The sequence below is a fragment of the Vulpes vulpes genome, chromosome 12 (assembly GCF_048418805.1).
Source record: "Vulpes vulpes isolate BD-2025 chromosome 12, VulVul3, whole genome shotgun sequence".
Classification (NCBI taxonomy): domain Eukaryota; kingdom Metazoa; phylum Chordata; class Mammalia; order Carnivora; family Canidae; genus Vulpes; species Vulpes vulpes.
In genome coordinates, this window is record NC_132791.1 from 73,312,434 (window position 1) to 73,330,605 (window position 18,172).

Below are 18,172 nucleotides of genomic sequence, written 5' to 3' on the forward strand. Positions count from 1 at the left end.
ATAAGGCCCCTGACCCCAACACCTTCTCACCCCAGGGTGTTCCTGGTACCTGGTACTTCCTGCACCACAACATTCATAAACCTTGCTCACCTTATTGGACCTATTTATTTATTTGTTCAATTATATCCTCCCTATCAGACCTGAGCTTTTTCAGCCCATGACTGTCTTGGTTTCTCTGTCCCCACATACGCCCCCACCTAGCTCAGTGCCTGGCTTGTAGTAGGTGCTCAACAGATGTTTGCCAAATAATATTGCAAGGGCCGGCACAGCTGAGCAAGTGGACAGAGCTGGGCAGGACCAGCAGAACCAAGTGGGCTTGGACCCTCCACCTGGCAGCACATGAGCATTAGCTGGGAGGTTTCAGTGCCTGCTTGTGTCCTCTCCTCTTCCCTCCAAACCAACTAAATCCATGTCAATAGCAGAATAGTCACGGCTGCCAGGAGGTGCTGGAGCAGCTGGATGGAAAACTCTGACAGAGGTAGGGGGCAAACCAGCCCTGGCTTCCCTCTTAAATGAAAACAGTCAGGGCCTACCTCACAGGAATGCAATAAAAAGCCATGAATGGATATTTCTAAAGCTCTGGCACCAAGACCCAGAACTCAGCCCTGTTGGTTTTACACCCACATGCTAAAGAAGTTTCCAGTCATTCTTGAGACGCTCCCTGGTGGTCTAGTGGTTAGGATTCAGCGCTCTCCAGTCATTCTTGAGACAAGGCTCCCATGTCCCTCTTCCCTTCCAACACACCTCTCCTTGTCATTTCATACCATCTGTCCAAGCAGAGATGAGGATGTGTAGGATATTTATGCCTTGAGATTCACATTGCCCTCCTCCATTTCCCCCTTACAGGGAGTCCTTGGGGACTGCCTGAGGTAGCCAATGGCTCAGCTTCCTTAGTGAAGGTGGTGATGGCAGAACTAGCCAACCTGAAGCTAGAAGATAAGCCATGACCTGGAGGTAAGGCACTGCCTATCTTCTGAAAAGGGGGTAAGATGGCAGAGGCCAGGAGCCCCCAGCATACAAGAGGGTACCTCAGTCTGGGCATCTGGTAGACTGTCTTTGCTCAGGTGGGGGACAGAGAGGCCAGACCCACAGGGGGGTGCCCTGGGGGGCTTTACTCAAGTATCTTTCCCTACCCTCACCCCCCCCCACACACACACACACACACTCCAATTCTCTTTTTCCCATGCCCACCTCTCCCTTCCAGATAGGAAAGGACTAAAGCTATGCAAATCACATCTGCTGCACCCTTCCTCCATGCCTATACCTTCTTTATTTTTGTTACCTCACTGAATCCTCCAGTGCTGTGGAGCAGGTCAAGTAATTGCCCTCTCTTACTGGTGAAGAAATCAAAGCCTGGAACTGTGGAATAAGTCCACACAGCTAGAAAGTGACAATGCCACATGGATTGTAGGGAGGTAGATCACAAAAAGGTCTTCTGCACAGGGGTGGGGGGTAGACAGGAAAGGGGTGGGGCACCTCACTTCCCCACCACAGTCAAAGAGAGAAGCTGTGCATAAGAGGGCAGGACTACCCCTTTTTGAGGGGCTGGTGATGTGGCTCAGTGACCAGGATGCAGCAGTGAGGAAGGAAAGGGTGGCTGAGGCAGGGCCTGAGACAGCAATGGACATGTGGCTACTTAAGCCATGTCACAACAGGAGCAGATTCCTCTGGACACCTGCCATATGACCCCCATCTCCCCCTGCTGTGGTCTCACAGTGCCTGGCACTGATCCCAGCCTGGCAGTGGTGTTACCTCCAAAACTACAGAGGTAACCTGATGATGGCTCAGCTGCTTTTACCTCACTCTGGGCTGGAGCACAAGGCATGAGGATCTCTTTTGGATCTAATTAGCAGGTAGGAATCTAGTCTCAGTTCACAGCTAATGCTCATGTGCTGCCAGGTGGAGAGCCGGCCTCCTGGAGCAAAAAGACAGGTGTGGGCAGCATATGAGTCCCTACAGAGAGCAAGCTGAGCTCCCAGGATCATCCAGTAGGTAGAGTAGACAGCAGTAGGATTTTCAGGGAAGAAGGGATGGTGGCCCCCTCACTGGCTATGTGGGAGGCAGTACCTGGAAGCCAGCTGAACGAGGGGCCACAGTCATCAACCTGTCTTTAAATAGTTTCTAACTCCCAGGATGGGCACCAGATGCCAGGGTATAGACCATGGGTGAAACAATCCAAGGCAGAGCAGATGCCTGAAACCAGAGCCCCCATGGTAGGGGGTGGGGGAGGCCAGAGACTGCATCCAGGCCATCCAGATACCATCTGGACAAGTCTAGGAAGGATTTGGGATTTAACCCTTTCTCTCACCCCTACTGATACCATCTACAGCTACTGAGTCATACTACCATTTTATTTTTCTCCTACGTTATTGCAAAAGCCTCAGAACACCAGAAGAATACTACTGCCTCAGGACCCTTCCACTGGCTTTCCCTTCTGCAGACCTAGAATGCTCTTTCCTAGACCTTTACATGGATGGCTCCTTCAGATCTTTAGTCAAGAGCTTCCTTGGGGAGGGGGTCTTCCCTGCCAATTCTATCTAAAATTTTAAACTCCACCCCTAACATTTTGTATGTCTCTGCTTTATTTTCTTTCCACTCAGAACTTAGCACTGTCCAGTGCATCATACATTTTATTCATTTACCTTGCTTATCCTGTTCATATAAACTTCCTAAGAGCAGGCACTTGGAGCTGTTCTGCCTTCCCAGCGTCCCAAGAACCTCCAAGAGGGCCAGACAAACAGCAGGGGCTCAGAAAGTCCTTGCTGAGTGGAGCAACAAGGAGGGCCCCACCTGGCCATCTGGGCGAGGGTGGGCAGAGCTGAGCTCATTTAAGCCATGTCCAGGGTGGTCTGTGGAGGTCAGAGAGTAGGGAGATGCCATGGGGAGAGGGCTGCTCATGTGTCCCCAGCCAGCCACACAGTGTCAGCCTTTTGTGGCCTCTCATGCCACTTTGCTCACCATGCCAAAGGGCGGGTACAGGCCAAGGGACATCTTGAGAATCTGGGTGTGCACTCTGGCCCTTTTCACTACTGGTGTGAGCTTGGCAGGTGACTCTCCCCTTTTGGGGCTCAGCTTCCCCAACTTGCATAGATTAGCACAATAGTACCTGCCTGATAAAATTGTTGTGAGAGTTACCTGAGCTGAAATTTTGTAAAGTGCTTGAGACAGGGCCTGGCACCTAAGTGCTTTAGAACTATTTTGTAACTTTACAAAAAAAACACATTGATAGAATTCCCTTCCTTTTTAACCAAAAGTAACTGGCCATTAAAGCAGCTAACATTAATAGTGATATTACCTAGCAAGCAAACTGTGTACCTGCCCCAACAGAACAACCAGATGTGTGTGTTCCCTTTCCTGCAGGCCCAAACTTGGATTACTTGCTCTCTCCCACCTTCCCACACCAAAGGAAGAGCATCTCAGCACCTTCGTGGCCTCTTTGCTTGGGCAGTGGGAATACCAGGGTCCTTGCACCCTTACTCTGCAGCCCTCAGGCCTCAGGCCTCCCTCTTGGTGGCAGCTTGAAGACTGACACAGCTTTCCGAGGACGTTGTCCTTCCCAGGCTGTGCATCCTCCTGTCTCAGGATGGCAGGACCTCCAGAACCCATGGGTTAGAACTACCCACCAAACTCACAAGACACAACAATCTCATATGATGTATATTTGTTTTCAATACCTGCTGTAACAAGAGGATCACAACTTGGTAGCTTAATGATAACATACATTTATTTTCTTATGGTTCTGGAGTTCAGAAGTCCAAAATGGGCTTCTCTGGGCAGAAACTAAGGTACTGCAGGGCAGCTCCCTACAAAGGCTCTCGGGAAGAACCCATTTCCTTGCCTTTTCCAGCTTCTAGAGCTGCATTCCTTGGCTCATGGCACCTTCCTGCCTTTTTCTCTGTTACATCTTCACATCATCTTCTCTGATAGTCATGGAATGTCCCTCTGTTCCCTTTCATAACAACAGATTTAGGGCCTGCCTAAACAATCCAGGATAATCTCCCCATATCAAGATCTTTAATTTAATCACATCTCCAAAACCCCTATTACCACATAAGGTAACATTCATAGGTTCCAGGGATATCTTGGGGGCGGGGGGGACAGAATTCAGCCTACCACACTGTGCTCCCTTAGCTGTGGAAGAGACAGGATAGAAAGTACAACATCCATGGCTTCCCCACCACCCAGGAGGCAACTACCCAAGGACACAGGCCCTTTCCCACCCCCACACCCAGGACAGATAGCTGCCACGGATCAGAGCCAAGGAGCAGGTGGGTCACTTTAGCACAGAGAAGCCACAGCCTCTGTTCCTTTCAAGACCTTCATGCCTGTTCACAGCTCCCAGTCCAGGAGCACCCCCACTAATCTTAACTCTGGTTTACAAGGAAACAGCACCCTGAGCGTCAGTCATTTCCCAGAACACCTATATCAGGTCTGATATCAGCCCTTTAGTCAAACACTTTCAATGTTGATCCCTCTTGCCTCACAGAAGGTTTCACCAGTGCAAGAAGAGAGCTCCTTGTCCTTTTCCTAAGCTTAGAAAAAACAGGCTTTGGGGAGAGAATCCAGGCTCCTTTCTTTCTAGTGCATGACTTTGGATGCTTTACTCGTCCTCCCTTGGGCCTCAGTTCCTTCATCTGTGAAATGGGGTCAATTACACACCAACTTCATAGGATCATCTGAGATAGTGAATGAAAAGCACTTAGTACAAGGCACACAATGGTTACTCTGCAAACATGACAGCTGCAATCATCACCATTGCCTTTCATGCTCTTGGGTTTTTTTGTCCAACTTGATAAATGCAGTCAGTGTCCTCTGTGTGCCAAGCATGATGTTCTTCCCAAGACCCATGGAAACAGTGGTGACAGGTGTATTGCCTGCCCTCACTCAGTCCACAGTTTCCCAGGGAGCACAGAGATTGTTCTGAGGGATATCAGGGTGGAATCAGGAGAGTGCCCTGAAGGAAGGGACACCTGAGCTGCAACCTGAGGGATAAGACAAATTGGTTGAGAGAAGAGGGAGAAGCCTAAGGCAGAAGGAACTGCAGGTACAAAGGGCCTAGGCAGAGTTTGCTGTGGTTACAATGGAGCTTAAACTGAGCTATGAGTGTGGAAATGCATTTGACTCCTCCTTTCACACTTGAATACTCAAATGTTGAGCACCTATTGTGTTCCAGAAGCTGTTCTAGGCTGGGAAGGCACAAGGATCCTTAGAGAAATCTCTGCCCTTAGGGAACTGACATTACAGGAGAGAGACAGAGAAAAACTGGGGAGTGCTGGGGGTGTAAATATTTAATAGAGTGGCCAAGGAAGGCTTCACTGAGAAAAGAGCATTTGAGAAAAACCTTTTTTAAAAAGATTTATTTAGGAGGGGCGGGGCAAGATGGCGGAGTAGGGTCCCCAAGTTACCTGTTCCCACCAACTTACCTAGATAACTTTCAAATCATCCTGAAAACCTATAAATTCGACCTGAGATTTAAAGAGAGAACAGGGGATCCCTGGGTGGCGCAGCGGTTTGGCGCCTGCCTTTGGCCCAGGGCGCGATCCTGGAGACCCGGGATCGAATCCCACATCGGGCTCCCGGTGCATGGAGCCTGCTTCTCCCTCTGCCTGTGTCTCTGCCTCTCTCTCTCTCTCTGTGACTATCATAAATAAATAAATAAATAAATAAAATTTAAAAAAATAAAATAAAATAAAGAGAGAACAGCTGGAATGCTACAGTGAGAAGAGTTCAGCCTTCTATCAAGGTAGGAAGACGGAAAAAAAAATAAAAAAGAATCAGTGGGGGAGGGGCCGGGCTAAAGCCAAGCAGCAAAGGCCTCCCGGGACAGGAAAGCACAGAGAAGCAGGAACTTTAAAAATCCGCACTGGGTTCTTCCCGGACAGAAAGGCGCTCAGCAGGGAAATCGGTCAAAATCGCAGGAGGGGCAGAGGAGCCTCCAGTCTCCCAGAGTCACTAACAGGAGGCGGGGCAAGATAGCAGAAGAGTAGGGTCCCCAAGTCACCTGTCCCCACCAAATTACCTAGATAACCTTCAAATAATCCAGAAAACCTACAAATTCAGCCTGAGATTTAAAGAGAGAACAGCTGGAATGCTACAGTGAGAAGAGTTCAGCCTTCTATCAAGGTAGGAAGAAGGAAAAAAAAAAAAAGAAATTAAAAAGCATCCAAGGGGGAGGGGTCCCGCGAGGAGCCGGGCTAAGGCCGGGCAGCGACTGCCCCCAGGACAGGAAAGCCCAGTCCCGGAGAAGCAGGAACTTTACCAATCTTCCCGGTCGGAAAAGTGCTCACAGGGAACTCGGGCAGGATCCCAGGAGGGGCAGAGATGCCCTCAGGCTCCCAGGGGCACTACCAGAGGAACTGCGCTCCGGGGGAGAGCGCGCCACACACCACAGGCCGAGCTCCCCAAAGGGCTGCAGCGCGCTCCCCGTGGGGCCGGGAGCAGCTCCAGGGCGGCTCAGGCGGCAGCTACGCTGGGAGGGGGCTGCTGAGGCCTGGAGTGCAATTCCAGCAGTGCAGGCTCCGGAGCCCAGAGCGCTGGGGGATACAACCCAAGATCCGGTGCTCCCCCGGGACTGGCGGAGGCCGGGAGGACACAGGACAGCAAGGATGTCCTGCCGCCGGGGGGGCCGAGCTGTGCAGATCGGCGCCCCACCCCACCCCGCCCCCGGAGCATCCAGGCTCCTGCGACTGGGAGCTGCAGTAGTTACTGCGGGAGCTGACTCTAAAGCTGGAGAGCTGGCCGCCGCCACTGTTGTTGCTCCCCCTGGTGTCACCTTGTACCTGGGTCTGAGCAGGGTCGCCAGGGAGCAGGGGCCTCACAGGATAAATAGCCCCCCCTGAGCCGTGCACCTGGCAGCGGGCTGGGCAGCTCCCCCAGGTACACACACCGGAGAATCAGCACAGCAGGCCCCGCCTCCAGAAGACCAGCTGGAAGGACAGGGGAAGAGCAAGTTCTTGACCAAGCAGCGCTGGAAAGTCTCAGGGGAAGTCGAGGGATCTACAGTATATAAAATCAGAGGATACTCCCCCTTGTTTTTTGTTTTCTGTCTGTTCCCCTCCCCCCCTCCCCCCCCCCCCCCCCGCTTTTTTTCCCTCTATCTCTTTTTCTCCTTTTTCCAGTACAACTTGTTTTTGGCCACTCTGCACTGAGCAAAATGACTAGAAGGAAAAACCACAAAAGAAAGAATCAGGAATGGTAATCTCTCCCACAGAGTTACAAAATTTGGATTACAATTCAATGTCAGAAAGCCAATTCAGAAGCACAATTATAAAGCTACTGGTGGCTCTAGAAAAAAGCATAAAGGATTCAAGAGACTTCATGACTGCAGAATTTAGATCTAATCAGGCTGAAATTAAAAATCAATTAACTGGGATCCCTGGGTGGCGCAGCAGTTTGGCACCTGCCTTTGGCCCAGGGCGCGATCCTGGAGACCCGGGATCAAATCCCATGTCAAGCTCCTGGTGCATGGAGCCTGCTTCTCCCTCTGCCTGTGTCTCTGCCTCTCTCTCTCTCTCTCTCTCTCTCTCTGTGTGACTATCATAAAAATAAATTTTAAAAATATATCAATTAACTGAGATGCAGTCCAAACTAACGACAAGAGTTAATGAGGTAGAAGAGTGAGTGACATAGAAGACAAGTTGATGGCAAAGAAGGAAGCTGAAGAAAAAAGAGAAAAACCATTAAAATACCATGAGGATAGGTTAAGGGAAATAAATGACAGCCTCAGAAGGAAAAATCTATGTTTGATTGGGGTTCCAGAGGCCGCCAAGAGGGACAGAAGACAAGAAAGCATATTTGACAAACCATAGCTGAGAACTTCCCTAACTTGGGGAGGGAAACAGGCATTCAGATCCAGGAGATAGAGAGGTTCCCCCACAAAATCAATAAAAATCATTCAACACCTCGACATTTAATAGTGAAACTTGCAAATTCCAAAGATACAGAGAAGATCCTTAAAGCAGCAAGAGACAAGAGATCCCTAACCTTTATGGGGAGAAGTATTAGTTAACAACAGACCTCTCCACAGAGACCTGGCAGGCCAGAAAGGGCTAGCAGGATATAGTCAGGGTCCTAAATGAGAAGAACCTGCAGCCAAGAATACTTTATGAAGGCTCTCATTCAGAATAGAAGGAGAGATAAAAAGCTTCCAAGATAGGCAGAAACTGAAAGAATATGTAACCACCAAAACAGCTCTCCAAGAAATATTAAGGGGGACCCTGTAACAGAAAGAGGAAGCCCAAAGAAATAATCCACAAAAACAGGGACTGAATAGGTATTATGATGACACTAAATTCGTATCTTTCAATAGTAACTCTGAAGGTGAATGGGCTTAATGATCCCATCAAAAGACGCAGGGTTTCAGACTGGATAAAAAAGCAAGACCCATATATGTGCTGTCTACAAGAGACACATTTTAGACATAAAGACACCTTCAGATTGAAAATGAGGGGGTGGAGAACCATTTAACATACAAATGGACCTCAAAAGAAGGCTGGGGTAGCAATCCTCATATCAGATAAATTAGATTTTATACCAAAGACTGTAGTAAGAGTTGAAGAGGGATACAATATTATACTTAATCAGTCTATCCAACAAAAGGACCTAATAATTATGAATATTTATGCCTCTAATGTGGGAGCAGCCATTATATCAACCAACTGATAACCAAAGTAAAGAAACACAACTATTAATGTAGTAGGAGACTTCACTCCAGTCTCAGAAAAGAACAGATCTTCTAAGCAGAATATCAACAAAGAAACAAGGGCTTGCTTTGAATGATACAGTGGACCAGATGGATTTCACAGATATATACAGAACATTCCATCCTAATGCAACTGAATACACATTCTTCTCAGAAGTATATGGAACTTTCTCCTGAATAGACCACATACTGGGTCAGAAATCAGGTCTCAACTGATACCAAAAGACTGGGATTATTCCTGCATATTTTCAGACCACAACGAGTTAAAACTAGAACTCAATCACAAGAAGAAATGTGAACAGAACTCAAATGCTTGAAGATTAAAGAGCATCCTCCTAAAAAATGAATGGGTTAACCAGGATACTAGAGAAGAATTAAAAAGACTAATAGAAACTAACAAAAATGAAATCACAACTGTTCAAAACATTTGGGATACAGCAAAGGCAGTCCTAAGGGGTAAGTACATAGCAATACAAGCCTCTCTCAAAAATTAGAAAAATCTCAAATATGCAAGCTAACCTCGCACCTAAAGGAACTGGAGAAAGAACAGCAAATAAAGCCTAAACCAAACAGGAGAAGAGAAATAATAAAGATTAGAGCAGAACTCAACAAAATAGGGCAATTTACACGGTCAATGCAATCCCTATCAAAATACCATCAACTTTCTTCACAGAGTTGGAACAAATAATCCTAAGATTTGTATGGAACCAGAAAAGACCCCGAATAGCCAGAGGAATGTTGAAAAAGACAACCAAAGCTTGAGGCATCACAATGCTTGACTTCAAGCTATATTACAAAGCTGTGATCATCAAGACAGCATGGAACTGGCACAAAAACCAACACATAGATTAATGGAAAGGAATAGAAAACCCAGAAATGGATCCTCAACTCTATGGTCATCTAGTATTTGACCAAGCAAGAAAGAATATCCAATGGAAAAAAGATAGCCTCTTCAATAAATGGTGTTGGGGAAATTGAACAGCCACATGCAGAAGAATGAAACTAGACCACTCTCTTATACTATACACAAAGATAAACTCAAAATGGATGAAAGATCAAAATGTGAGACAAGAACCTGTCAAAATCCACAGTCAACACCTTTTCTGAATCTGGCCACAGCAACTTCTTGCAAGACACATCTCCAAGGCAAGGGAAACAAAGGCAAAAATGGACTATTGGCACTCCATCAAGATAAAACACTTCTACACGGCAAAAGAAACAGTGAACAAAACTAAAAGGCAATCTATGAATTGGGATAAGATATTTGCAATAACATATCAGATAAAGGGCTAGTATCCAAGATCTATAAAGAACTTAGCAAATCAACACCCAAAAAACAAACAATTCAGTCAAGAAATGAGCAGAACAGACATTTCTGCATAGAAGACATACACATGGCCAACAGACACATGAAAAAATGCGCCACATCACTTGTCATCAGGAAAATACAAATCAACCACCATGAGATACCACTTTACACCAATGAGAATGGCTAAAATGAACAAGAGAGGAAACAAATGTTGGCAAACAAACAAATGTTATACTCTTAAACACTGTTGATGGGAATGCAAGCTGTTGCAGCCACTCAGGAAACAGTGTGGAGGCTCCTCAAGAAGTTAAAAATAGAACTACCCTACGACCCAGTAATTGCACTACTAGGTATTTACCCCATGGATACAGATGTAGTGAAACGCCGGGACACCTGCACCCCAATGTTTGGAGGAGCATTGTCCACAATAACCAAACTGGCAGGAGACACATTGTCCTTTGACAGATGAATAAATACAGAAGATATAGTATATGTATACAATGGAATATTAGCCATCAGAAAGGATGAATATATACCATTTACATTGGCATGGATGGAAGTGGAGGGTATTATAGTGAGTGAAATAAGTCAGTTGGAGAAAACAATTATCATATGGTTTCACTCATATGTGGAATATAAGAAATAGTGAAAGGACCATAAGAGAAGGAGGGGAAACTGAGTGGTGAAAAATCAGGAAGGAAGACAAACCATGAGAAACTCCTAACTCTGGGAAACAAAATTGTGGAAGGGTGGGGGATAGGGTAACTGGGTGATGGGCAGTAAAGACGGCATGTGAAGCAATGAGCACTGGGTGTTATACTAATGTTTGCAAAGGTAATTAAATTAAAAAAAAAAGAGAGAGAGAGAGAGAGAGTATGTCTGGGGATGGTCCAGGTGCCTCACCTCCGAAGTTTCAGTGATTCAGAAACCCCATGTCTCCTTTGTGAACAAGAATCTCCTAGGCACACAGATTATCGTTTATTGAGAAAGCAGTTCCAGTCTCATGGCCACCTGATGTGCTAGGAAAGAAGACTCCAGAACCACAGCAGCAGGGCCACTCCACTCTCAAAAAGGACCCAAGGCTGGAGCCTCTTTTGGGACTTCTAAAACCTACATGTCTGCATCCCTGTAATGCCCCAAGCCCAAGAATATGAAAGATTTGTGATACTAAGAAATAGTTAAACCTGCCCTGGTGGCCTGAATGGCCTCAGCAGTAATCTAACTATATGATTGTACTCAAAATGTGTATTAAATGTCTGTCTGCCAAGCTTCATGAGGCCATGATAATCCGTGCATACAAAGCAGCGTTCTTAACACTTTACATATACTAAGCTTTCAATCATCATGGCACTCCTGTACAGAATAATCCTCTACTATAGGAGAGGAAATTGAAGCCAAAGGTCCTATGGCTGGTTCATGCCAGAGCCAGGACATGAGGTCAGGAAGTCTGGCTACCGTCTGGGCTGGGTACCTCACCATTGCACCGAAACAGTGTCATTCTGTAAATGGGCATGTAAGTAAAGGTCTGCAATCCCTTATTTCAGTTCTGAAATCCAAAACTCAAAACCAGAAGTTTCTCCCTAATTCTGGAATCAAAACCCAACCAGTGTGCCTTTTCACAATTTTCCATGTAAGTCTTTGATTATGGAGTGTCACCCCAGACAACTTCTGGAGATGTTATGTAATGTTCAGCATCTGCACCTTGGCACTTTCTAAAGCCCAAACAATTCTATATTCTTAAATATGTCTGGCCCCAAGGGTTTCAGGTAAAGGCTGTGGACCTGTATTAAGGTTTTGTGGCAATAAAGGTTTTATTTTTACAGTTGTCTTACAGTACAGTGTAAAAGTTGGAGCACAAAGTGGGTCTGGCCCTCACCAATAGAAGGGCATGAGTGCCTGTAATGGTCCCCAAAGATGTACTTAGGGCCTCCTGAGCAAAGGTCAAAACTTCCCAGAGGCAGGGTGAAGGCCTAGTCTATTTGTGGAGAAGCAGATGGTGGAGAGGCTGTTCTCCCCTTTCCTGAGTCCTGTTTGTCCTTCCTCTGCTAGAACAGTTCACACCCCTGGCAGAATCTGGTCTTCCTGCTGCCAAAGGGAGGGATCTTCAGGGAGTATCTGCTCTGTAACTGGATTATGAGATCTTGGAAACTGAGCATCCCTATGGCTTTATCTTGTTTCATATTTCTCTTACAGGCTACTTCAGTGTTTTGCCCATGGAACCATAGAATACATTTTAGACCTTAAGGTCTAGATGTAAAGCATCTCTACAAACCCCTGCTAATTTGATACTCTCAGTCCCCTACAACCCCCACCATCATACTGCCTCCCTCTGCCTCTCACATTAGAGTTCCTCCTGTCCAGGATATCCATTCTCTCCACTGCACCTCTCTCCCTCTCACCCTCACCTTCCACCCATACCCCAAGCATAAATTTGTTCAACTGTGGCACCTGCAAAAGCGGAAGCAAAGGAACATCCTTCAATCAGCACTCCATACCCCACAGCCAGATCAGAAGTGAACTTGAGAATCCTGAGTCTAATTTCACAGAGAGATGAACAGGCCCAGAAAGTATGGCAGTCTGCTCTAACCCAGGCCTTGCTCCTATCCTGAGCAATGGCTGGTCAGTGATCTCAACCAAAGACAGGGTCCCTCGGCCCAGCTGGACCAGCCCAGATGCCTGCCTGCCTCCCTGGTTCTTTCCTCAGCACTCCTGCCAGGAGAGAAGCTTATGACAGGACAGAAGGCAAACACAGAGGGAGTTTGTTTTAGCCTTGAGTATTCCTGGAAGCCCCCAGATAGCTGCCACAGTCTCTTAGCAGTGGACAGAGGCAGGAAGGAAAGTGAGGAGGGCTCTGGGCACCCTTGGAAGCAGTAAAGGGGCTTACAAACCTGGCAGGGGCAGGATGACAGCTTTGCAAAAAATTGCAGACCTGCAGGAAAAGCATCCTTCTCACCCAGCAGGACATCACTTCCACTAGCTGCTCCTGAGAACTGCTTCCCTCTCTCAGCCCACACTGGGCTGGCCTTGGCTCATAACCATGGGATCTCCACCTGCAGACCATCCCCTTGCTCACAGGGACCAGGATGTCTCCCCTGTGGGAGGAATGCTACATCAGACTTCTAGTCCTCAGGATTCCCTGACATACCCCTACAATGAGACAAACCCTACATGCTAACCCTCTGAAGTCTGGTCCCAGACCACAACGTTTTTTAGGCCACCATATTTAGGACAGAATTTATTGTACCCTAGCTGGAACCATGCTTTGTGATGATATGTCAAAGGAATGAATGCATTGATTAATAAATAATTAATATTCAGTGAATGATATTAGATTCTATGCCCACCAAACACAAGGCTTTCTCTTTTCTTTTTTTAAAGGTTATGTATTTGAAAGAGAGAGAGAGAGAGCACATGAGCAGGAGGGGCAGAGAGAGAGAAAATTTGAAACAGACTCCACACTGAGCACAGAGCCCAATGCAGGGCTCAATCCCACAACCCCGAGATCACAACCTCAACAGAATCCAAGAACTAGATGCTTAACCAACTGCACCACCTAGGTGTCCCCAAATATAAGGCTTTCTTACAAGCCATCTCCAATGCAGCCTTAGTCTCCTCAAGTAACTGCACTGCTCCAAACCCAAAATGCTATGCCCATGCCCCTACAGCCTCCAGGAACTCTCTGAAACTTGTGCTCAAGCCACCCTCCTAGAAATCCCTGCTCTGAGGTCCCACAATGCCCACAGCATATGTCTCTGGGGTATCTCCAGAGCATGTCCAGGCAGTCAGGGTCTGGCCAGCAACAAAGGTCAGCAGGAAGGGTTAGTCTTTTTTTTTTCTTCTAACTTCCTGAAGAAGCTCACGACCAAAGTAAATATTGAAGACACGGGCTGTTTCACTGGTGTCTTTTTAGCCTCGTCCCTATATTGCCACACAACTGAATAGAAAGTTCCAGAATGGAATCACACAGCGTCACCTCAAGGCAAACAGCGGGAGAGAAGGGAATCAATCAGCCTACCAGCTCCCTATGTCAAATGGCTGACCATCAGCCAGGCTTCTCCAGGCCTGCTTGTGGGCTGTGTTGACAAAGCCACATACTAGAGCAAGTCCAGGACAGGAAGAGACTCAGAGAGTCAAAGCATTGCTGTGGGGATGGAAGAGAAGTTGGTCCTGAGTTAAGGAAGAGGAAGGCTGTACAAAAATCCACTTTCTGCTCACAGCACCAACTCAGAGAGAAGGCAGAATAGATCCTTGCAACCACGTCCTGAGGCATTTGCCTGGGAAGAAACAGAGAAGACAGACAGCGGGAGGGAGCTGGGGAGTGTCTGGGAATATTGGTGGGGCAAGAATCCTGCAGGCTCCCAGGTGAGTCTTTTACCCAGGTTAGGCCCCTGCCTGACCATGTATCAGATGGGGCTGGGTCGGGGGCCAGGGAGGTTCTTCTCAGGAGCTCTCCAGCAGATTCTGACACACAGCCTCCCTGCTTTTCTCTGCCTGAGCACCAGGGAAGAAGGCACAGGGGAAACTGTCCTGAATCACCTGTCCTCCATCCAGCCTTTATCCCCATCAGGAGATGAGGTGCCTGGAACTCATCATCTTCAATTGTGAAGGCTAGCTAGGCAGAAGGTGAGGAGAAGAGAAGGCCCTTGAGAGAAATGAGTTGGCGGATGGGCTAAATTTGAGGTCTCCCCTAAAGTTTCTGATGATGAGAACATGCTGCTCCTGAGATCCTTGAGTCTGCGTGCTGCCTGAGGTATGGTGTCTCATGCCAGCTGGCCTGGTCTACCCTGGGGAAATGTCCAGCAAAGAGAGGCCTGGGGTAGCACTCCAGTGGCCTAGTTATAGCCTCTCACTCAGCCTCAGTGTCCCACTCTTGTCCAGCCCAACCCATCCCAGTGAAATAACCAAAGTGCAGGGGGCTCTTAATTCCAAAGTTTAAATAATAGTTAAGTCAGATGTACTAAAAACATATGTATCTCTTTGACTCACTAACTCCACTCCTAAATCTTATGCCCAGGAGAAGAAAATGCAAACTTATGTTCACCCAGTGACAAATTCAAGTGTTCAAAGCACTGTTCATCATAGCCCCAAAATGAAATGCCCATCAGTGAAGAACAGACATACAAATCCGCTCTACTTACACAATGGAATGTTTGTAGCAAATTGGAATGAAGAATTTATTACAATGGCATGGATGAATCTCCTGGACATTAAGTAAAATGAAAGAAGCCAAGCATAAAAGCATATACTGTATGTTCCATTTCTGTGAAGTTCACAAAAAAGTCAAAACTAATCTGTGGCTAAAGAAGTGAGGATAGTGCTTGCCTGCTGTGGAGAATGAGTGGAAGTGGACATGGGATTCCTAGGGGTGCTCCATTTCTTGCTCTGCATGTACACTTTGAAATTTTTGAGGACTATAAATTTATGATTTATGCATTTCTGTATCGATGTTACATTTCAAGTGGAGCAGAGAGAAAGAACCAGCAGTTATTTCTGGAGTGTATAACGGGAAAACCACCCACTACTAGACTCAAGGCAGATCCACTGGTTACATTCATCCTGTCCAGCCAGTAATTTTGGAATCTGACTCAAGAGGGGAGTGCTGAGAGTAGAGGAAAACCCTGACTCTTGAACCCAGGTGGAAGAAACAAGCCAGAATCCCAACATCAAAAGGCACTCTGGAGGTCCTCTATTCCATGCCTCCTAGTCCAGACATCAGCAAATTCTTTCTGTAAAGTATGAGATAGTAAATATTTTATATTTTTCTGGCCAGTTACAGTCTCCATTCACATATTCATCTTTATTTTTTTACAAATCCTTTAAAATTTAAAACCATTTTTAACTTCTTAGGACTTACAAAAAGAAACTGAGGGCCAGATTTGCCAACCCCTACACAACTTAGCCAATGCTAAACTGCCTATTACCTCTGACAGATGGTCCCCAGTGTCTGTGTGGCAAGGGCTTTGCCTCATCACCATAAACTAGAATTTAATTATCTGCAGCTGAACTCATCTGTGCACTTCTCCAGCCTAAAAAAAGCTGATGTGAAGGGTGTCTGGCTGGCTTGGTGAGAAGAGTATACAACTCTTGATCTTGGCGTTGTGAGTTCAAGCCCCACCTTGGGTGTAGAGATTACTTAAAGATAAAATCTTTAAAAAAAAAAAAAAAAAAAGCTGATGTGAGTTTCCACAGATAAATTTTCTGAAAGTCCTGTGAAAAATACACAGGCAGCTACCAATATTGCTAAGTTCCAGCTCCTGAGCACCCCCACTGCTGCCATTTCCCCAGTAGCCCAAAGCCCATGGCCTGATGCCCTGGGTGTGCCAGGTGATCTGCTCTGACAACCTACAGCTCCAACTTGGATTCAGGAGATGGCTAGCAGTCCTCCTAGCTATTTGTTGCAGCAATGCTTGGTTCCAAGAGGTCTTAAAACCAAGGCTCTCTTCTATCCTGGAAAAGATCAGATAAGCTTTACAACAACCTGAGGGAATATGAAGAAAGCCCCTTCCAGCTTGTACTTGGATTTGAGGAAGGATCATCTAGAAGAGAAAGAAAGGTAAAAGAAATAGGTATTAAAGGTTCTCTTATACACCTATTCTTCAGAATGGGTGCCCACTATATGCTCCTTTTCAGTCTTACCAGTTCCTCCAAGACACCTCCTCCAGCCTTCTCTCAGCATCCTCTCCCTGTACATGTTCCCCCTTGCTCTTTTCCTCTTTCAGCTCTCCTTCTTCCTGCATAGGTTCAGCCTCCCCCACCCCCAACCCTCACCCCCAGGGCAGGCAAGAATTTGCTCCTGAGCAGCGCCCTCTTTTCTTGTTCTGCTCCCCAGCTGCTTCCTCTATGGTTCCATGTGTAGGGGAGAACCTGCATTCAGAAATGGGAAAGTATTCCAGCCCCGAAACATAGTTCCAGTTCTTGTTGCTCAGACTTCCCCTCATGGCTCCTCAGACTCAGTCAGGACCTCTAGGAAGGCTCCCAGATTGTATACTGGGAATTTACTTGTTAGTTTCCTAACAAACTCTCCCAGTAGGTATCCCCCTGTAGTCAGGTCAGGCCTGGGTTTCAACTTCCTCCCTCTCCAAGAAGGCTCTCAGAACCACTAAACGACAGATACTACTTTTCACCACAGGGTCCTAATCTAGTGATCCTAACAAGAGATGGGGTAAGTTTATTCTATGGTTCATCTACTACAGGAAAGGAATATTATATGGTAGGTGAGAGGAATAAAAAGAAAACCTCACTGGGTACTGTTCTAATTACTTTACAGATGTCAACTATTCCAGCGTCACAGCAATCCTAACGTGTGTGCTACCGTCTTTATTTTGCAGATGGAGATGTGGCAGCACAGTTATTAGAAAACTAATCCATGGTCACAGAAAAGTGACAGTTGGGGTGCTAACACAGCCTGGGCCCAGCCCAGATTATGCCTGGGCAGAGACCTGAACGATAAGTAAATCTGAATGAAGAAGTGAGACAAAACCTTTCCAGGTGAGAGAATATGCCCAAAGGTATAGAGGCAACAGCCTGGCACAAGTGTATCAAACTTCCATTTCAGGCAGATGGTTCTGGTGGCTGCAGGATGGACTGAAATGAGTGCAAATTACCCTTTAGGAAACTTTGTGTCCAGTTGAAAGCTGATGGGGTCAGATCTGGGATGGCAGGAACAGAGATAGAGAAGGTTGCTTAGATTTAGAGATAAAAATCAGCAGGGGACAGCCCCGGTGGCTTAGCGGTTTGGCGCTGCCTTCCGCCCGGAGCGTGATCTGGAGACCCAGGACTGAGCCCCGCGTCAGGCTCCCTGCATGGAGCCTGGTTCTCCCTCTGCCTGTGTCTCTGCACCACCACCACCCCTCTCTCTCTCTCTGTATCTAATAAATAAATAAAATCTTTAAAAAAAAAATCAGCAGGACTTGATGGCTGCAATTTGTTGGGTTTGTTCATTCGCTATCTACTCAGCAGAGATGTAAGTAGGTGCTGTATTCAGCACCATGATAAAAGAGCTGCTTGCACAACGCCGACAGCACACTTACCATCCTTCCTCTGCGGGATCTATGGTTCAAGTTCAGGACCAGAGAGGGAGGGAAGGGGTTCCACGGTGCCTTGAAGATCCCATTAGGGCAGGCGGTGTTCCTCAAACCAAACAATGACCAGCTAATGACGGG

At 46.8% G+C, this 18,172-nt stretch overlaps 1 long non-coding RNA gene across 1 annotated transcript in view; it reads right to left on the reverse strand.

Moving 5' to 3' along the window:
- Positions 1–18,172, reverse strand: part of LOC112912224 (uncharacterized) — a 71,549-nt gene that overhangs the window by 40,689 nt on the left and 12,688 nt on the right. The window lies entirely within an intron of this gene.